General features: G+C 41.5%; 1 protein-coding gene across 6 annotated transcripts in view; it reads right to left on the bottom strand.

Moving 5' to 3' along the window:
* The window catches only part of LOC139991333 (uncharacterized), a 75,386-nt gene that overhangs the window by 52,632 nt on the left and 2,466 nt on the right, over positions 1-20,288 (bottom strand). Inside the window, exon 3 of one of the 6 annotated variants that reach the window (XR_011800798.1) lies at positions 5,382-5,514. The exons of the other annotated variants lie outside the window; for them this stretch is intronic. The gene's annotated coding sequence lies outside the window, so the exon portion shown is untranslated. Of the gene's footprint in view, positions 1-5,381; positions 5,515-20,288 lie in introns of those variants that run through there. 6 annotated transcript variants of the gene reach the window in all.

Raw genomic sequence — 20,288 nt, 5'->3', positions numbered from 1 at the left:
CTTGGTATTTTTAGCCATCGCGTCCTCGTTGGCTCTTGGCGATGATTCTGTAACGAGTCGAAAATCGTCGCGCGGTGAAATTATGCGCAATCCCGCGGCCATCGCTGTCACATCAGTGAATATTGAACACGCGGTTGGAAAAAGCGGTCGGCCTGAAAAATATTTTGACAGCGTGATTTCTACGGTTGTCAACGGGTATCAGGAAGTACGCGCTCGCGCGCTCGCGAGAGACCGCCATGGGATAATACATTGAAGCACGGCTAATTTGAATTTCAGGCGAATTGAAAGGCACTGTGTGTCGCGCTACGTGTCAAAAAGATTACGGTAACGCGCGCCCAGGGAAGTCGTAACAATAGTAATTTACGGTAATAACTCATCCGCGTATAGAAACACTTCAAATAATGCCAACCGTGGCCGCATGGTTGTTGAGAATCCTAGAATTTCCGTGGCACACTAAGAGCACCGCAATGCCACCAGAAGCGTCGCATTTTCTACCCTGCTAACGATTAATGACAGGATAAACTCATCAAACTGCCACACTCTTTTATTTATAATTAACACCGTCTTATCGTTTTGCTATCTTACAAAAACGTTCGTTCTCCGCGGAGTACATAATTTCATATTATGTACTATATACAAATATTATATGCGCCTTGTTAAATTACTTAATTCCTATCATTATTGAAATCAATCATTTTATATTAATTTGCAATTATAATTTCACTCGTGTATCGTAAACATCAGACAAATTTATTACAATTAAATTTACATTTGCTAAGTATAACTCGGTCGATTAATTAGAAATTGGATAAGAAAAATGCAAACAAAGGTAAATTCCATCGGTGATTAATCAATCTTGTAGTAAACATCGGAGAAAAAATCTAGAAATTTACTCGACTCGACAGGAACGTGCGCCTATCGTTAATTTACCGAAACGTGGAGAAAGGATAGTCAAAGAAGCGAAACTGAAAAATGAGTAAAAAGATATTGGAGAAGGTCTCGTGGATAGAGATTGACGAAGAGGACACGATCCTGACCACCACGCTGGGTTACTCCCGATCGTAAAGTAACCGAGGCGCAGAAACCCGACGAAACGTGCAATTGAAGCGTCGAGCGAGCGTGATTACCGTCATCAGCGAAGTTCAAATACCGGTGTAAACGCTTCGCACTTTCGACTCCCTTGGATATGCGATTGTGCGAGATCGTGAACGGCTCTACACTTTGATCGGGGACCCGTATTACGAGGAATCGTTCGCAACGTCGGTGTCAAGAGAGGAAAGAAGAGAAATTGAAATCGCTTCAAAGTATAAAATCATTTGCTGTGTCTCGTCGATGAACCTCGTGAATTCCTACGTAGGCATAGGTTGTTCAACGAACCATCTTGGGAACCGGACTAATGCTTCTCAATATATATTGCATCGATGGGTTCGATGCGGGAAAAACAGGTTTTATTGCGTGGCGTTATCGAAATTCTAAATTCAAGATTGCATGTTGCGCCGGCGAACAAGCGTTTTCGCTCTGTACGTGTTGGTTTAACAAGGATAACGTAATGGATCCGTTAAGAGCGTGGCGATCAACTTAAACGCCGCTCTAAATTACACGAGTTAATTTTTCAGTTACTCTGCTATAACAGCGGCACGATAAGTAATAACGGTAGAAGTGTAAAAGAACCGTTCATTTGCTAAATAGAAGACATTATTGTTTTTCATTTTCTTACTCTTTTTAGTGTAATCGACATCCATCAAGTGGTGATTTTCTATATGTATGTATATTTATTCGATATTACAGTATTTTCTTGTTAAATTATCGATGCACGAAATGGCTGCTCGTTTGCTCTTCTATCATTAGTTCATCGAGTTTTCAACACGTCAGAATATTTGTCGATATTTTTCGGTACTTGGTAAAGGCTTATCCACAATTTGCGATACTACCTCTGCCATCTGTCAGCAGGTTGATTAACTTTGCGTTTTAGACGTGCATCGTGGCGTCCTCTGAAAGATTCCCTCCGAAACGCTTCGCTACCAATGGTGGGAAAATTATTGGCCACGTCGTGCTTCAGACTATTTTCAACGACCTTGTTCAAGCAATTTCTTAAGCACGTTAGTACTTTATGACTTTTGATAAAGCACGAAAAAAATAACAATGTCTTTCATAACAATGTCTTACAGGAAAATCCAATTGAAAAGAAGTTTTCGAGGAGACGCTATATAAGATATAAGCTTCTTCGCAATCTGTCCGGTAGTTCATCACCTAATTAAGCGAGATTCTATCTTATATATATGTATGTACATAGTTAACGAATCCAATGACCACGAAGTAACGGTAGATCCTCGACGCACTTCGAATTTCATCGGACAAGGTTATAATATTAAATTTTATCACGGCCTATGTGTTATTTAACCTAGGATCGAATTATCGAAAGAAAGTCAATTACTCGACTCGATCTATGATTCGAAACGATCGGCCTGAGTGTCCATTATTCACTTACAATCAGCCACTTGCTCTCGTTCAAACGATTCACACGAGTCACGCAATTAGCGTTTGTAAGTTGTTTAATAATATAACGGTCAATTTGTCACGATTAGCTACCGTAATGATAGCTTCCGTGGATAATTTATTGTTAATTATTCCCGGAACGGTTGCAGGTACATATATCCAATGTACGTCCATCAGGTGCCGACAACTAAATTGACAACTAATGGAAATATTGCACGTGCCCATAATCAGAGGAAAAATTATCCCACCGTCGCGCTGGTGCTAAAGCCTCGGCTGTACTTAAATTTCCCCTCCTACCACACCGGTACATCGTAACAACAACTCTACCTGATATTATGTAGTAATTAGGTTATCTCCGCGATCGGCAGTAGCAATTTGCTGCCAGCGTTAATTGTAGTAAAATTTAGTGGCCCCGGAATGGAAAAATTGTAGTCTTTAATGCGAGGCGCCGCTACAGATTCCATCTCTCCGCGAGCGGCTGACAATCTTAAAACATACAAAATCATGCTGTAACAATGTATATATAAAGTAGCTTGGCCGATTGTATCTGGCAACTAGTAAAATCGTTTAATCTCTCGATCAAAGGTTATGCAATTTCATAGCGCTCTAACAGCTACGATATAGAATGTATAGACCGGATGATATTTCACCCTGATATTCATACTAAATTAACCACAGTCATTAACGCACGTAATTAAAATAAAAACATAGATAATACGATCTCATATGTAAACAACATATAAAAATATATATAAAATGGAGAACTTGTTCGTTCATTTTCTTGTATTTATTCCATTATATTATGGTAGCTTCGTGAAGCGACTTACTCGGCCAGCCGTCTTTTATGCTCACGGATTTTCAACGGCAGTTCACCTTGAAAAGTACCACCCATGCGATTCTTTAAGGCTCGTGCAGCACCGTGGCTCACTATGCCGCGTCATGACGGCCAAAAAAAAAACAGGAACTGGCATTACACGAGGTGCGCATAAAGTTCCATGAATTATCGCGTGGCTCGACGTGCCCCGAGAGTGCGGGACTTACGTGTTCGGGGAAGCAATGCTCCTGGTATGGCCGCAAGATGGGCTAGAGTTGCCGATCTAACCTATACTTACCGTCACTGAGATAATCTAGCGCTGGTCTAACCCACTGTAATCCGAGCGCCGGCAAAGTCGTGTCGAGGGCTCCTCGATCTTCTCTTCCTATTCCATCTCGCTAAGTGTGCGTCTAGCACGTGTATTGAAAAAATTTTCGCCAACTAGAATTTTCATATCGGCAACTGATTCGGCCGAATTCAATCGGTACTCGTCAAATTTGCCAAACTCCTTGAAGTTTAAGTTTTGTCTTTTGACGGATATTTCTGATCGCATTTTATGACGTAGACTTTCTCGATAACTTTCTTCGGGTATGATACATTTCGGCAATCATTTGGTCGTGTTTAATGAACCAGACTCAAGAGTATTTGAAGTTTGTATATTAAGGACACCCTGTAGAGAACTGGCAGTGACCTGCACGGGGTCCGTAGGCCGTGGGTGGTGTGGTATCTTATGGGTGAGGACGGCTCGGCCAATGGGAATCAAACGTGGGTGGTTGTAGTAGTCTGAGTTTTCTCAACGGCCTTACCTTTGCGTGGGTGTAGGTTGCACGGTTTGCAGGATGCACCATCTTTCAAAATGGTGGCCATGCCCCCCGTGTCTCGCGGTTCGGTATGGCCGTCGTTCCTCAAATTCGCGACAGTGTAAAATACGAAAGTAATCGATAAATTATTTCCACGCGTAATGTAACACGTTGCGTTCGTGGGAGAAAATTGGTTTCCAAGAAGCAATATGGAATCAAGCCACTATATATGTGGTCTCAACCGACGATTTGCCAACGAGACCTGTTTACGATGCGAAAATGGGAAAATATATTCTCCGACTGCGAATGCAGCCGAACGAGCAATATTCCATTCCGGGAAACACAACGGCGTTATTACCAAGCTATCGATTATTGATTTTTCTGGCGTGAAGCGAAAATTACAATGACTATGGACGCAACAATGGAGTCGGTACATGAAGACATCAGTCACGAGCACTCAGCACTCGCGTGCAATCATATTGTTTCACGCCATACACCTATATACATTGTAAAACGCGTGGTACTTACAAAATAAAATTCACCCTTCTAGGTACAAATTGACGTTCAGCAAGTTAAATCGTAAACATTCACGTTAGGATATGGCCAGTTCATGTTAATTGCAAAATTGAACTGCGTGAATAATAATTTATACATATATGTACTCGCTTCCGTGGATATCAGCCCATATTAGGTAATTTGTTTACTTTACTATCACAAGCCTGACAATAATCGTGGTCAGATTGCCGGTGAGTATGTGTCTCTCATATATCTTCACGCTATTCGCACACGATCAATTAATTCGATCGGTTGGGAAACCAAATAAATCATCGATCGCCGACGAATAGAAAATTTGGATGAATAACTAGAAATAGGTAATTAAATGTGATCATCCTGAATCGACATTGCTGGGTGGCCACCCCGTAGCGAAATATTTCAACCAGGCTGAAACTGGTTTCCAGGAATTTTTTCGAATTTTAATTGTACCTTATACGTATCACAGGTAGGCACAGAATCAGGGTTCGTTATAGATAGACTCCCTATCTAGTGCGATCATGATGTAATAGGTTCGCGGTGCAGTGTGTAATGGGCGTGCCAAGATTAAACTAGATTGCCGTTATTCAGCGTTCGCGACCAAATTTTTTGTCCAATATTTATCACATTTTCTGTGCCTTTTCCGTTGTTCGAATATGTAACTAGAAGAACCGGAAAAGGCAACCTCGGAAAAATCTTCCAGTCGATAATGATAAACATCGTAGGTACGAGAAAAAGACAGAGACATACACGTTTATTGTTAGATAAATTCAAAAACATCGAATTAATACGGCTATCATTTCCTCTTGGTTCGTCGTCAGATCTTGAAGAACGCCATCAAGAACGCGTTATGAGCTCACGAATGACGAACATCTGAAACAGAAGGAACAATATCAGGCAAGTTCTAACGGTGATCTTATGAAACTGAGTAACCGGAGGCGCGCGTACACGCGATTTTCATGCGCGCACGAAAAGGAAAAAATGCTACTTCTAATTTTCAATTCTATATTTTACCGCAGACTATCAAGCCAACGGCGAATTGTAATTTATCTAATCTCGATCTACACCGACACACGCTCGCTACGGTACACGTATCCGCAAGTTTATTCATACACCATCTTTGTATACCATAGCACGCCGACAGAACCGTCGGTGGAAATCTGAAAGTTCGCGGTACCACCACATCGAAAGGAGTATTAGAATCGGTAGACGTAGAATGGTCGTGACTAGCAGCGCTATCGATGGAACGTCCTGTAGAAGGTTGCCAACACTTCGACGTTCCCAGGCAAGGTCTTCGCCATGACAGTTCCTTGGAAACAATTACGCCTCCTGGCTTATAATAATGAACCGTTCTTCTGGAATCCTAGATATATTTATATACGTATAATGCACACACACAGGGGCGAGCTTTTCTCGAGAATATGTGCAGCAAGTGCGTGCTACGAGGATGAATAGGCTCGTAAATCTATTGGCAAAACGCATCCCTTGTTTTCGCATCCTGAATTTTTTCATATCTTTTTGGTACCCCAAGGCCCACTAGTTTCGAGATTTATCGCCTAACGTCAAAACAAAAAAGGAATTCGATCTAGAATGGACTTGAATGAAATTTTAGGGCTTCGGACTTTCTACATATATTTTTGAAAGCCTGGCGTTATTTTTTTATATTATCAACTTGTCTTCTAATCCGCACTAACTGACTTTTTCGAAACAATCGATGTTTTAGACAAAATGCTATCGTAGGCGTACCACGTTACGATAAGAGAAATCGTCGCTTTTTAAGAATAATGAAATTAATAGCTGTAGGTGAAACACATGATAAGATACATTTCCTGTGTTTTATAGAAAAGCAATTAGAAAATTCAATACATCGTTAACTTTTCATTTGATTTTGGGACTGAATATGTGTTTATGTTACTTTCTTAAACACTTCGAAAATATTAATAGTATCGCTCGTGCACACTAAAATTAATTAAGTTAAACTGACATAACCAAAGTAAGATTACTCGTTTTTTATGAAACAACGTGGATTTATTATTTATTTCTAGAAGACTTGTATCTTTGAATTTATCAAGTTTTCCCTTTTATAATTATTTCATATCAAAACATTTTTTTAACTACCAAGTAACATAATGTTAGAAACTAAAACAAAAATGGACCTTATCATATTTTTCCCGTGTGCTTTTCAATCGCTAAGGTTCTACAGTCCTGAAACAGAACTTTACCAACCGCAGTCTGTCGCTCAAACGCAAAACCTCATTGTATAAATGTATTACGGAAAATATCGACCGTCATTTCTCGTCAACAACCCGGAACAATCAGCGTTTCAAAAGAAGCATGCGATCGATGATAACGGACTAAACCCAACCTGATGCCAACTCTTGGCATTTCTCACACAACATACAATTTTTATTTTTCTATTCTAACTATAACTCGAGAAAGATGAAAATTATCTCATACAATACCATATAAAATAATCTGTTTCTCTTGTTCTATACTCCCACGCCATCTTGAATACCTACAAAGATAGCGAAACGGTTGAAGAAATCCATACACCACGCGGGTCGAACTTTTCTTACGCAGGATCTGTAATAACCCAATAAATCAGAGTAGTCTGCCGGTGCAATTACGTCCCATGGTTGGAACTCGCAGAACCCAACCCTTCTCGTAAATATTGCCCTCCACAACGGAGCAGTATCTTTTCTGGCCTGCTTTTTCTTTTCTCTTGGGCCTTTTTTCTCGCTGCTCTCACGACCCCGGCGCAACCAGAGGAACTTCACGTACCCCGTTCGCCAGGGTTGTCGATGATGTCTGTCTTCCTCCCCTCCCAACCCTCCCTTCCCTCCTTAACCTCTTCGAATCCCCATGTTTCCTTCATTTCGGCGCGGTCTTTTTTCGCCGTCCAAAGAGCCGAGGTGCATAGTGCAACCATGGGAACCAGCGAGTAGAGAGTTAGACTTTGGGGGGTTTAATTGCCACCGAGCGATCTGTTAATTCCTAAGTGTCAGCTTGAGAAAGCAGGCTGAGAAAGAAATACGAAGGCATGCAATAAAAGAGCGATTCCGTAGCCCCTGCCCCCTGCCCGACCACGAATGTACTCATGAAACGCGTCCGCGTATTCTGTTGCGCATGATGGATTACGAAAATGTCCAACGACGAGTAAGATACATCAGGCAACACCTCGTATCTAAGTGGAAAATGCAATAAATATCGCGCGTTATCTGGCCAACCTGTTACCACACGAGTAAATGAAGATCGACAACGTGGCGCTCGCATGTCTATAACTGATGGTATAACGTCGGTTAAGTGACCAAAATTACAGAGTCATTACACTGCATTGTGACATTTATTACCTTCGGATAATACCGTGTCATTTAACTGCCAATATTACCGTGCATCTTCTTTAGCGTCTCGCTACGTTAACTAACGATTTATCGTGTACCAATATTGGCCGCCGCCTAACGAGAGAAAGACACGCCGATTTGATACGCGTTGCGCATTTTCATCATTCGCACGATGACTTTGTGCTAGGTAAGTAAGCGTATCATCGTTGGTTGGTTAAGTACACAAAGGATAAAGATTATATTCAACCTTTCAAAACGTGTATTTTCCATCGAGACTCGCTAGCAGCAAGATTTTCGTAAACCTAAACGTTGCGCCGTCGAAACCAACAAACGAGATACAATCGAATGGAATCGCTAAAAGTACACGCATCATCAATGCCGGTCAACCTAACCTCAAATCATACTGCGTACGCCTTCGCTTTTGCACGCGGCAAATAAAACGAGTGGCAGTCGACATCGAAATTATACGTATAGATGGCATTGATGTATAGCCGAGCGGGTTTTGATAGACCGGACGGCCCTCGCAGCCGAGTATAATCGCGCCGCAGCGCATCGTTTTCTCGCCGTGTCGGAGAGGTCCTCCATTTTGAGCCTGGACTCGGTAACCTCGGCGTCATGGTCATAAAAGTGGTTGATTATCAGCGATGTTATTCTATCAAGCTTTCATAGATGAATTTCATCCCTTCGTGCGTCGTTAGTATCATCCCTTATAATTCCTTACTTCGTCCTTCATCGATAAAAATATATAAATAAGATATACAGAGAAGTGTGAATACAGACACAATTAAAGATACATTTCTAAAAAGTATTTGGTAACATGGAAAAGATCTAAATTTTAATTTTATAACAAACAAGGTGAATAACCGTTACGGTAATTATATTTGGACAAGCGTTTTACGCTTAATTTGTCTACGAAGTGGTTCCAATTAGTTAATAATTTGGTGCTTCAATTATTAATATAGTAAAGGGGCTGAACGATACCCGAAAGTATTTCGTGTTGGCGTGCCTAATGTCAGGTAACATCGCAACGGGTAACTCCGTGGAGGAACTTCGGCCTCGGGATATAAATCTTCCGCCGACAGATGCGCCGCCCTCAACGTTCACCATCGACCAACCAACCGACCAGAATTTCCGAGGGTAACGCCCTGAAAAACCAGACTCGCCTTGGATGCCCATTGCATTTGCATGTCATTTCGTAAGCGATTACACCCATCTCAAATCCGCCGTAACACGTTCAAAGAACGCACAGCCTGTATCGCATACGAAAATTTTGTGTCACCTATTTTTCCATATTCCATTAGATACTGAATAATTCCTTGATAAATATCGATCTCCATATTCTACAAAGTAAGTTTTCGATGAAATCGTAAAAGTAGTATCTGTTCTCATCCTTTGAGATCGCGTGTTACCTAGACGTGTACGAACCCACAAGGGAAGAAAAGTTGAATGTATGTAGACAGTGGCGTGCGTATTACGTGGGGATACTTTAGCGCATAACGCGAACAGACGTTGCCTGGATAATTTTTCTGTATCACGGAGTACACGTGCATCGCAGCAGCTCTGTTGTCACGAATGAGAAAGGAACGAAGTTTCAGCTCAACCGCAGGGAATTCACGAATCACGCGATCTAACTTCGTTCCGGGGTTAATCTCCTCTAACACTTGCGATAATTTCATTAGTCTCATTGGAGAAGACATACGGCGTGAATTTCTAAGAGATTTCACAAAGGAAACACAGGATATCCTTCATTATGTTCACGCGGTATTATATTTTATCAAAGAAACGTCAAATCCTCTTTTTTATAGTTCTTTACAATACAAAACACGAAGAATCATGTCCACCTTAACGATTGTTATTCCATACAATCATTCCTTAATAGAAAATCTCTCTTCCTACTCGATCCTTCAACCCTGTCAGTATACTTATAGCCAAGCCACGATTAATGAATATTCAAGAGGCGAACGAGCTCGATCTTTCTTTCTCGAGTAGGCCTTAACTTACGTGTACTGCCCGATTTTTCATTATACCATTCTGTCCGAGATAAAACACGGACGTACAGCTTCCTGGCGTCATAATTCTCTCTCCCCTCGTCGAGGCTATGCTACTTTTTCATCGATCCATGATTTATACACGCTATTACGTTTTCATACTCGTGCCTTTGTACTTCTTTGATATTTTACATTTCGGTGACCGTGTTCGATCGTTCTTTTTATCTTACTGCCGTGTTAAACGTCAGAACTTAATAAAATAAATCAACGAGGACATTTTTAAATCGCTGAAGGTAAATCTTCGCGCATAGAGCGAGCTTCTGGGCGACAGGAACGAATTTTCTTCGGCTGATCACCATTTTATTTCTGCTGGTTTGTATGCAGTCGCGGAATTTTCGTGCGGCGGACGATCGTTCAGCGGCAGCTTAAGGTCCAGCGTCGGCTTGGAGGTCGTGCATCACCAGAGTCTGGCAGGATAATAGCTCCCTCCTTCGAGAAGTCTTATTGCCGGACCATGTGCCAAGTGATTGATAGGCACCGAACTATAGAGCCGGGCAACGTGATATTTCGAGACCTTACGCGCTCGGGAAACCAGTCGAGATGCATAGCATAGAAACGCGCGCGGCCTCGCGACTCCTTCTACATGCGGAAATTTGCGTGAGAAATCAAACACGTTCAAACTAACTCGGTACTTTCCTCAATTACAAGCATGAAGTTCCGCTTTAAAGCTTAATGGAAAAATTTGCATGTCGTTGCCTCATTCATAAATGTAAGCTGTCTATGGTGATGATTTTCTAACGTAAACCAGGTCTCAACCGAGTATGGAAACTAAAGAAGAGCAGGTAGTGATTTTCTTGCTAAGAGAAATTTGTCTTTTAGCAAGTAACATGGTAGAACGATTCTTTTGTTTTTAACAAGAAGCAGAAGGTAGGGGGTGAGGGGAAGACACGAACGTGAGATATCAAAGTCAAGTGCAATTGCGGTAAAAGAACGTAATTCAACGCTTCTGAAAGAAAATATTCACTTTGAGAAGAAAGAATATGAGGTGGAAAGCATATAATATTAGGTGGATTGGTCAGCTGGTACCTTATTTCATTCTATACGCCAGGTGGAGCCACGCAACAGACTGTGAATACCACAGACATTTCGCATATCATTATGAAAATTGTATTCGAAAGGTGTAACTTCAGAATGCAATGACGAATTATTATGCATATGCGAGAAACGTACCAATGGTACCTAACACGTGATTCAAAGGACAAAAAGGGAGAAAAGTGAAATCAAAGAAAACTACCATTTATTCTTTACAACAAAAAAGTAAATTCTACGAATTATCTATTTATAAAGTTTCGAAGATCTTAGTTTTTATTTTCTGATCTAAATTGATAAAATATCTGTACAGTGTTCAAATTTGAACTAAAATTTGCGTCAGCTAGTTATCACTGCTATTTCAAGCTGGCACGCGTATCGACCTGGGTGTAGGTGTAGTTTCTAAAGCTAGAAGCTATCGCCGGAAACCATTCTTCCACCAACCGCCCTCTCGGTACCCTTTCCGGTGCGGAGACTGTAAATCTTTTCCAGCACGCCAACCGACACGAGGTCCGCCCGAGTCCTCGAAACTGCCCTATTTTCATCGTTCTATCGTCCCTCGCCCTTTCTACTATCCAAGTGCTTTAGATCGTAACAACGATCAGTGAAAGGTTAGCAGATACCGCGAAGAACTACGCCCTTCGAACGAAACCAAGGTGTTCTTGTCAGTCTAGGGTAAACTATACCGTGGTTAGACCGTTTCGGTTGGGCAGTTATGAATATATTATTTGGTTTCGCTTTCGCTTCGATGGAACGGTTAATGCTAGGTATCACGTACCGCGAAGGGTATTTCTAATTACACACAAGACCAAGACGGCGTGTCTTACACTCTAATCGCGAAAGTTCACTGAACACTGTTCACTTAATCTAACACCTACGATCGTAATTACAAGTATTTAATACACGGAAGAAGTATTCTTTTTACCAATTTATCGCCAAATAAAAATATCCAAACTATACAATAAAAAGAACGAATTCGTCCTTTCTATGATGAAAATTCGTCTCTAACGGTTTTCTCTTGACTCTCATTACCACTCAACTTCCTTCCACCGTGATTGCATCGGTGGTATCCGATCTGCGGTCACGGAAATAACCATGCATCAACCCTTCACGGCGAATTGGTCGCATGCCTTGCGGTCGTGCAGTTCGCGAGAAAGCATACAACCCAGAAAACCGAAACGTGCCGGATCGATTTGTGTCTGACGCCAGACGCCATATAATAGATCGGTTCGTATATACACACCGAAAGTCTCATTCCATCGAATTCGCCCCCTACTACTCTTTGTCTCCTGTTTCTTTAGGGGTTTACGTGGACGTTTGGGTCGCGATGCCTCGCGGTGGCTCTCGCGCGCCTCTTGGCCCGGAGGGGCCCCGAAAACCTAACCTCAAAACGCACACGGATAATTGGGGATAATGTCGGGGTTGCCGGGGCCCCGTAATTGCACGAGGCCAGGCCCTTTCGAGACTTCCCTTCCTTCCCCATCCTCGAATGCCCCCCTCAACAGTTCCTCGTTCTTCGCCACGCTGGGCCCTTGCGCTAGCTGTCTGTCCATCCGTCCGTTCTGCTACGTCCGTCTGTCGACCGCTTTCGCAGAACCCGATAGTACCTAATTCGTCGGTTTGTTTCGTGCTGCCGTGTTATTACGCGGTCCTGGCTCGTGTAGCTGGCTTATGCGATCCGCTCTCCATCCATGATCCACCGCGAAAAAGACAGCCGGCTGTGACCTCGAAAATGGACCTCTGAGACACTCACGGTTCGAGCACCGCGTTGACCTAACTGCCTCGAGCATCCTTATTCGTTCTAACGTGTTAAGTTTTACACCTTGGTATCTAGATACGATAGTTGCTTGGAGAAATGGTCCATAGTAATAATCTATGACGCGGTAAATCTTCCGCATCGAAGGACTGTTTTAGATAGAAGGGAGCATTGAATTGTTATAATATAGTTGTATCTCTGAAGAATTTGAATTTAATTCCTGATACTTATGATTACTTTGGGCATGTCGCCAGGCGCGAAGGAGTTGTACTACCTTGTTGAAGTAGAATGTTTCACGATTGAATAAAGTGTGCCGAGGAATAAAAAGTTCCCGCGTGCGCAATTGTCGAATCGATAACATAATTATTACACCGAAGCATAGTATCTATTGTTTTGTCATGATTAGTGTATGGTGCCAAGATTACACTCAACAACCTCGAATTACGTTGTTCCCATCAGATCAAGTTTGATACAATTATCCAATCCGCGAACAAGACGAGGGTAAACATTAAACCTCCTCTATTCTCACACAGAACTACCATCGACACGTCTACAATGTAATCTATTAGCGAGGAAAAACTTTAAACTTGCGCCACTTGCAGATTTGATTAGTCGTTTCAATTCCAGTATCCGTGGCGCAAGAGTAGAGAAAGCGTGAAATGTCAGACATTGGAAAGAGAAACGAAACCATTTGAACTTTGAAATTAAACAATTTTCAACATAGAATATAAATGTGGAGAAAATGACATTGCATCGGCATTTATCAAAGAGTGGAAGATATAGCATACCAGAAGCTATTGCAAGTCTGATCTATGATATTACTTAATAGGTAAAGTTACAAATTAGTAGATAAACAATTAGCTGGAACTTCCGGTGGGCTTGGACAAACATGTGACAGAGATGGACGCTGCGGCTCGTAAAATTCTTTAGTAATTAAAGACTTGAAAGGGCGCAGAACGTGTTTGGTTCACGTCGAACGACGGATCTCTGTCCTTAGGGAAAGAAATTGATTGGGAGTAGCTACGAAACATCGTAAGATACGAAACAGTTTGATAAATCTGCATGTAGATGAGGCTTCTAGATTAAAAATTTTATGAAGTTAATAATTTATTCCAAGAATTCAACCCAGCAAATTGGTATCATAATTCTGAAAATTGTCTGTATTGCTTGATGCATTTAATAAACTGAACTTTTGAGTTGCGAATCGTTCTTCTTATTATTCTATTCGTGATGCGGTTATACCGATTATTCGATCGAAATTTTAATCGAGGAGGACAAAATCCTAGAAAGCTGAATGCGTCTTCCATGAAGTGGGACACATCGGCACATTTAGGCTATCATTATCCACATCTGCCGCGGCTGTCCCACGAGATAGAACAGAGTCTGTAATTACCGACGTCTTAAACGATGTATGTTCTTCCATTCTTACATCTCGGTCTTTGTTTCCACAGCTTGGGGTCATCGTATCGTCATTAGTGCCTCTCTTACTGGTCTAATTCAAAGGTGCCCATTTGCACGAATGTTTCCTCAAGAATTACCGAATGTTCTTTCTGATTTCTTAGAAGTGGAACATCAAGATATCCTACTGGCTTTACTAGATGAATAATTTACTTCGTTCTTTCCTTCTATTCTTTCCACGCTAAATTCGTTTTAGAAATGAAAGAGAACTAACTTCACGGTAGCTTCTAGCCGTCGGATAAGTACAAGAACTGCGTTGGATTGCGAATATTTCGACACGACGCGACGATGTTGAAGGAGATTCGAAGAAGAAGCTACCGACACACACTAAACGATTTTTGGAAGAAGCGTCCTTGTGGGTGATGAAGGCCACATTTCTGAGACACAATGAAATCAAAAGGTGGAAGGATCGATTCGCCTGCGGGTATATCAAAAACCGTGGATGGGTTCTGGTACATCGATCGTGAACGGGAGTCCGTTCGATAACTAGGAGGATCTTATCTCGAGGGCTCCCAGTTTCGACGGTCCTCGTACCTCGAACTCTTAAAAGATGTACCCTCGAGGGGCGATCGTGCTTTGAGGGCGCCGCATCGCGCCAACCACGCCTTCTCCACCGTTATTTACCTCCGTCCTTTTCGCCCTTGCAGTTTTATTGCCTCTTTCTTCCCCTTTTTCAACGTTGGTCCAGCAAGCCCGGGAGCGATAGATATCGTCGGCATCAATAAGGATCCGACGGCTTTAACAATTCCACGATTCGCACGAAGAACCGCAAGAAACAGAAAATCCGTTTCCACTTAGCGAATCTACAAGTTCTATACCAGGTAAAACATTATTCTGCGATGCTAGTTGCAAGTTTACAATCGTAGATTGAAGAACATTCTTTCTAAAGAACATGACAGAAAAGAATTTTGAAGAAACCTCGTTAAGGAATATTTGGATAAATTAATCTGTTTATTTAAATAATAGTAATTGCCAGCCCTGGGTACAAAATGTGTTCGAAACATGTTTCGTTGAGAAGACCAACGACAATTAGATAAATAAAGAAACAAGTGTTTTATGCACAAAGTGAGCAGCATTGTGTGCACGTGCAAGCATGTAGTTTTCAAGGAGTATAAATCTCCCATGACAGTGATGCCTGGCCAGCGGCATGTTGGAGGAGTAGAGGAATTTATCTGAAGGATAAAGCAAAACGAAGAACATTTTTTTGCGCAGTAGTTAATGGTTAGAATATAAATTACGTATGTTAATATTTTACCATCTTTCAATTAATGTATCTACATTAATTATTGTAAGATATTTATTAACAATGTTGTTTCCATCCAAATTTCATTTTTCGCAACAAAAATTACTATATCAAACTTAGACATCGAATCAAAGATTTGTCCATTCGTCTTTTCCCTAACGTGATTCATAACTTAAATATCTTGCGGTATTTTATCGTTTTTCTTATAAGAAGATCATTGTACTAATAGAAGAAAAATCCAACATCTTGATGAGATCATAGTTTTCAACGAATCTTCTACTTTAACACGAACTTCTGTTCACTTACAATATCACTATTCAGAATTCCTCGGGGAAAGAATTGTGTGCACCAAAATGGCGGCCATTCACAATCACACTATGCATTTTAATACATGGTGTATCACTTATACGAGAAATTAGTGTCAAGATAGTAAAGATACACAATTTTTCGAAAACACTAGAACCTACACTTTGACATATGCACTGTCATCGTTAACTGTCACTTTTATACATGAAAAATAAAAAATAGAAGGTATTGGCAACGTGGAGTTCGAGGAAACCTTAGTCAAGGTCACCAAAATGGCGGCGATATAAATGACTCTTGATAGATCGAAAGGGGGACACTAAGTTATTCGTTTCGGAAGCAAAACAACGTGGATTTAGATGGAAATAAGGTGACAAAGGGAACAGAACCCGCTGATCCATAGTCCAGAACGGAGCACACAAGACAGGCAGGTGTAACGCGTAGCGGCAGTAGACACCAACTGATCTCACATAACAACGGCCGATAAAATTGTTGCGTTTCCACCAAAAATTATCCTCTTTTTTTCCCTCGCGGTATAAAAAGTACAAAATTGTGGTAATTTAGCCCCCACCGCCGTGGCGGCGATGCTCCACTCGTTGGCCACAGGGAGGAGAGAGGCAATGAGCGAACAAGAGCGTAAAAGACAGATAGAAGAAGTAACAAAGAAAGCGACGAAGATAGAAAATGTTAGAGACAGAAAGGGAAGAAGAGGGGCGGGAAAAGAGGAAAGTAAAACGGGGGCCTTTTGCCCGTGAATACGCCGCACTAACAACACGGAACAATTATGGTTCAATATAACTGACGCTAATAACAATAGCTGAGGCGGCTTCACACGCTCAGCGTATCTTTTTCCCTCCTAAAAAAATATATTGTGAAACATATTTTAAAAACGTATACCGTAGCCAGTGTGTGCGACATATCATATATGAAATGTTACGTGCAAACGTTTAATGTACGATACAGTTGTATCAAATGAAGCAATTCGCTGTACGTATGTAAGCCTGTAAAAGTAATCGTGGTTTATGCATCATGACATCGTTATCGCGTGCACGCTGAATCATTATAGCTAAAAAAGCTGTTGGTTTATCAGAAAAAGTACAATATACTTACCAACATGAAATTTTCTGCGAACTGTTATCCATACCCTGGCGTAGTTTTGAAAACACAAAATCACTTTGACACACGTCGAAAGGAATCTTACAAATGATGTTCGATTTCGCTAGCACGGCAACTCTTGCCCTGTACTGCTGCTCGTGTGAACTCACCCAATGCTTAAGCCACCGAGAAGGGGCATACTATGAAATTAGTATAATCACGATCAAAATTACTCGCACCAGGCAGTGCTGGAACCACCAACCGCCGGTCAAATAACCCGCTCCGCCATCGCCAATCAGCGATCGCGAGTTGGCGGCCATCTTGCGCGATACAGCATGCGCATCAGCAGCCACAAATTACCGCAAAAGTGGATAATCTTTGCTCACGTGGTGCGTACTATTCCAGCAAGATGTATGTGTCCTTTGCTCGATCGTTCCGTTCCAAAAAGTAAAAACGATTTTGGTTGATAACGCTATCGAATTCTACATTGACTTTGACATTCTAAATAACACTATCTTTTATATATTACACTCCTGATACGATATATATATATATTTGCACATGAAATAGAAATAGACATGTCCAAGCTAAGATAACGGTCTTAATTCCGAATAAGGTACAAATGTCAGTTCTTTCCATTTAAATGGTAATCCGTTCTATTAAGTTTCCTTTGAATCTTCTGTACTTAGCATTGCATAGCACGGCTGCATTATTCTGTCGCATTCAGAGAACTCTTTCCTTTCCGTGTTCAGTGCACGAAAAAAAGAAACTGCACGCAAGCCGAGACCGCGAAACGTAATCGCGCTTCGGAGTCTCTCACGCAGGCTGGTACAAGGTTGTCGTCTTCCATTTATGGCGCAACCGTGCACCATGTAATTATAAGAACAAAATATTTAGACTGCACTAACACGCTGCTGTAAAAGCGATTCTTCATGCGCGCGGTAAAATAACGGCAGCATTCACATGAATCTGTTCCAAATTTCTAATTAGACTTCGTTGTTTATCTTCGTTAACACTGAGAGTCTTTTTCACTGAAATTAGTTAATAACTTTAATATACTCTAATGTGGCTGTAATTTACTATGAGCCGTTAGCCGATCCGGTGAATGACACTTAGATAGTTTAAACACCGTTGCATATTTTCCTTACTTAGCTCGTCATAAACTAATTAGCGACATCTGATAAGCCCGAACATTTTTCTCCGGCGTCGCCCACGTTGATATATTCTACATATACGCGATATGTACATGGATGCAATTGGGTAGGTGTATATCCATCTTAATGCACACGCCTCACCCGTAGGGGGTTCTCGAAGCGCCGTGTTACGTTTCGTTGCGTCACGTGAACTGGCCCCCTGATTATAGTCGTTAATTATCGGTGGTTGCGGCTAAAGGAAATTAGAGGATTCGAGGTCGCTACTCCTCTCCTGTGGTAAGAATAAAAATAAAACCACCACTGATCTCTTACGCTTTACATAAAGAAAACGACGAACACGAGCGAGTTCATATTCGCAAACGTAAGAGAAGAAGCTAGAACCACATATTTCATTTGTAATTATCATAATACCAATATTATCGACGTTACAGTCAAATCACAAATGCTCGCATCTTGCATTTCTCATAGGCTTTCAAGCATTATGTGACCTTTTTTCTTAAAATTTAGTTAGAATCATAGAGCATGCGGATTACTGATAACCATCGAGATTTGCATTGCTAAAAGGAGATAAGAAGGAAACCGCAGATAGGGTGGAAGGGCGTAACATAGGAGATTCCTGCCAGTCCTTCCGCCGTTTTTCGAGACGTATACTATCTGCTACACCTGGGGCACGAATACGAATTAGGACCAAGTCGCAACAGGATCGAGTCCCGCCGATTTCGAGTATGCTGGCGCCTTAGGCAACGATAAGTTGCTGCAGTGGGTCTAGCCACTGCTCTGCCCTCTGTAATTATACCGTATACAACCGAACGTTGTCTTGCTCTTTCTTTCTGGCGTTACTTTCTCCTTCGTTTTCCACCGTTCCTCGTCTTCACTGGATGCTTCTTATTGTTGAACGCGTGTTTCGCCGACCATGGTCCCGCCGGGGGCCAAACTTGCGTTCGAGCAGCCGTCTTCGAGACCGCTCTTCCGTTCCACCCTCCTCGTTTCGTTTGCTTTGTTCTACTTACTACATTGCTCTTTTATTGTTTAGTAATGATCGCTCCGTTCGGTCCGTCACTTTTTCACAGACAGTCCACGATTTACACGATTCAAGAGCGAATAAAGAAGATCGTTGCCGGCTACAAGCATCGAAATTATTTATTTACCTTATCGATGCACGATTAATACGAATCTTCAATTAATGACCCGTTCCTGTTAAATGTATGGTTACGCATATTGTCGATCAAATATTGTCGCTACTCTGGATCTTGAACAGACGCGTTATTTGCATCTTCGATGCCCGAAGCATCAGTTGCTTCTGTGGATATTTGTACAACGATAATTGGTTCAGGAGCAGCGATCCGTTCGCGCGATCACTTCAATATATATCTAGATATACATCTCGAACAGTGTTTCGCGGCGTGATCGTAATTTCGTATCGCGATTTAATATTCGAGAAAAAAGCAGGTCGTCTGTGGTTGGTTGCCGTCGGACGAGCCACGTTCCACGGCAAGTTTTCTTATCCCTACTTTCCACAGTATTTATCTTATAAATTACAATCTGCATGCATTACAGTTTCTTACATTTTGTTGGTCAAAAGTGATCATAACTATGCACACTCCGATAACAACAGAAAAGGAGAGAAGCTACGAAGGAATATCGTACGTCAGGCTGATCCTTTTACCGGTTTGCCCAAATAAAATTGTTAGTTATTGCGAATCTTTGTAATGTCTAGGGCCCGTGGCAGCCTTGATAAATTGTAGTAATCTTAGATAAACACCATGACTCATATGACAGGACATCATCGATGAACATAACGTTGGTACATCAGTCTTGGACGCTGAGACTGTGTTACATACGCTATTTGCTTATAAACGTGCGTGAATATCTTCTATATAAGTGTGTAGAAATGCATCAGCGTTTGAAATGAGTCAGTGTACCACGATTTTCCAGCTATGTACGCTCACTGACTGCGAGATTTATGGTTTGTTACGTAACAACGTCTCTCTGGTAAATTTAGTTTCGTATACACGGTATATATAATCATTTCACACACTAGTGAACGCACATTATCCGAGACACTCGATAGCAGATAATGCACGCCGTATACAGAAGACAGTGATATACTGCCTGTTAACACGAATCTGAGGCCCCATTAAATAATTAAATAAGTCGAAACATATCGATTTTATATGTCTTTGAATTTTATATATTTAATTCCGATACAAACTAAATTTG

This window comes from Bombus fervidus, chromosome 10 (assembly GCF_041682495.2).
Source record: "Bombus fervidus isolate BK054 chromosome 10, iyBomFerv1, whole genome shotgun sequence".
Lineage (NCBI taxonomy): Eukaryota > Metazoa > Arthropoda > Insecta > Hymenoptera > Apidae > Bombus > Bombus fervidus.
The sequence above is the reverse complement of the archived record's forward strand: the minus strand, read 5'-3'. Positions and strand labels throughout refer to the sequence as shown.